General features: G+C 35.5%; 1 non-coding gene across 1 annotated transcript; it reads right to left on the bottom strand.

Moving 5' to 3' along the window:
• Nucleotides 1-1225: 1225 nt before the first annotated feature.
• On the bottom strand, nt 1226-1357 carry LOC126023213 (small nucleolar RNA SNORA51). Its single transcript, XR_007500416.1, has one exon. It is a non-coding gene; the product is annotated as a small nucleolar RNA SNORA51 (small nucleolar RNA).
• Between the last annotated feature and the right edge of the window lie 1195 nt (nt 1358-2552).

Genomic DNA, 2552 nt, shown 5'->3' with positions numbered 1-2552 from the left:
CTTAGTCTGAGTACCCTTTGAATCTATGCAATATTGGTGGCGATCTCCCCCTTTATATTTCTAATGTGGGTTATCAAGTTTCTCTCTTTCTCTTTGTTTTGCCAATGGTCTATCAGTCACGTTTATTTTTTCAAATAACCAACTTCTGCTTTTGTTGATCTTTCTGATTGTTTTTTAGTTTCCCACTTCATTGATTTCTGCTCTAAACTTTGTTATTTCATTCTGTCTCCCTATTTTTGGTTCTTATTGTTGTTCATTTTCTAATTTTATAAGAGGTGTCATTAAGCTATTCAGGTATGCCCATTCTTCCTTTATGATGTGTGCTTACAAAGCTATAAATTTTCCTCTCAATACTACTTTTACTGTGTCTCATAGATTCTGCATAGATTCTGATAGTTTGTGTCTTCAGTGTCATTTGTTTCCAGGAAAGTTTTGATTTCCTCTTTGATTTCATCTCGAACTCACTGGTTATTTAATAGAAGGCTGTTTAATTTCCAGTTATTAAAGTTATTTTCTGTGTCCTTTTGTAGTTCACATCTAATTTCAGAGCCATGTGGGCAGCGATGGTAGCCTGCAAATTTTCTATCCTCTTGATTTTATGGAGGTATTTTTCCCGTGCTAGCATGTGGTCCATCCTGGAGAATGATCCATGTACATTGAAGAAGAATGTGTATCCAGGTTTCTGGGGATGGAATGTCATTATATATATATATATATATATATATATATATATATATATATATATATATATATACTAGAATTCTTTCTTTCAGCTCTCTTTTCAGGGCTAGTATATTTTTGTTGGATTTCAGCCTGGTTGACCTATCAAGTGTTGACAGGGCCGTGTTGAGGTCTCCCACAACTATTGTATTATTATTGACATCCTCTTTCAAATTTGTCAATAATTATATAAGATATTTTGCTGAACTCTCATTGGGTAAGTATATGTTCAATAGTGAAATTTCTTCCTGTTGCACATATCACTTGATTAATGTGAAGTGTTCATCTTTGTCCCTTACAACTATTCTGAGTCTAAAGCGTGTGTTTTCTGATATTAATATGGCCTCCCCAGCTTTTTTAAAGGTGTTGTTTGCTTGAATGATTTTCCCCCAGTCTTTGATTTTGAGTCTATTTTTGTTCTGAATATTCATGTGTATTTCTTGTAGTAAGCAGAAGGTTAGATTCATTTTTTTGATCCATTTAGCCACTCTGTGTCTCTTTTATTTTGTCCCCCCCCATTCAAAATATAGACCAGGCAAATGGCCTGGTTTGAGGTGTATATAGGGAGCATTTACTGTACCTCCTCTTCTATACAGTCAGTATAAAGAACACAGCCTGTTGTAAGCATTGGGAGACCTTTCTTTTATACACACACACACACACACACACACACACACACACACACACATATATATATATATATATATATATATATATATATGTATGTATATATAAACCCTTCACCAGTGCAACATTCCCATCACCAATATCCCAAATGTCCTTCCTCCACACCCCACACTGGTCTGTACTCTAGACAAGCTTTCTACACTCTGTGTCTCTAAACTGGTGCAATTAGTCCATTGACATTGAGGAAAATTATTGTCATGGGATTTAATGTCATGTTTCTGTATGTTTGGTGTGTCTATCTTGTCTAAAGTAGATCTTTCAGGTTTTCTTTTAAGGTTGATTTTGCATCTGTAAAGTTTCTGAGCTGTTGTTTATCCATGAAGCTATGTATTCTTCCTTCAAACCTGAGCATGAGTCAGGCTGGAAGCAGTATTCTAGGTGAAACAAACATTTCATTAAGTCTTATCACAATATCCCACCACTGTCTTCTGGCCTTGAGAGTTTCTTGTGACATGTCTGCTGTAAATCTTAAGGATGCTCCTTTGAATGTGATTTCCCTTTTGGATCTTGCTGTTTTCAGTATTCTATCTCTAACTGTAGGATTTGTCATTGTGACTAGAATATGTCTTGGGGTGTTTTTTTCAGGTCTCTTTTAGCTGGTACTCTTCTGGCATGCAGATTTGATTTCATGCAGACTTTAGTTCCCGGGGTTTCTCTATGATGATTTCTTTGACTGCTATTTCTCCTGACGATCTCCTTCCTGGACCCTGGGACTCCAGTGATTCTTATGTTGTTTCTGTTAAATTTATCAAAGACTTTTATTTTCATCTTTTCACATTCTTTGAGTACTTTTTCCATGGTCTGATTGTTTTTTCTTAAGGTTCTTTCGCAATCTCTTCTGCTGTATGGAGTTGTTCTGCATTTAATCTTCCAGTTGATTCTGTCCTCAGCTGCTGTTACCCTGTTGGAGAGGCTTTTCATTGAGGTTTTCAGTACAGCTACCTTGTTTTTCAGATCTGTTATTTCAGTTTTTTGTTTTCTGATTTCTATTTTTGTGATCTGTTTAGCTAGTGCTATGTTTTCTTTTATTTCTATGAATATTCTCCATATTTCAATTCTAAACTCCTTATCTTAGAGATTAATCAGATGGTTGGTAGTTTTTGGGTTATCAGAGCTATCGTCTTCATTCTCTGTGCATGGGGTTT

This window comes from Suncus etruscus, chromosome 11, assembly GCF_024139225.1.
Source record: "Suncus etruscus isolate mSunEtr1 chromosome 11, mSunEtr1.pri.cur, whole genome shotgun sequence".
In the NCBI taxonomy this organism is placed as follows: Eukaryota; Metazoa; Chordata; class Mammalia; order Eulipotyphla; family Soricidae; genus Suncus; species Suncus etruscus.
Note: the sequence above shows the minus strand (reverse complement) of the source record. Positions and strands in the feature narration are given on the sequence as shown.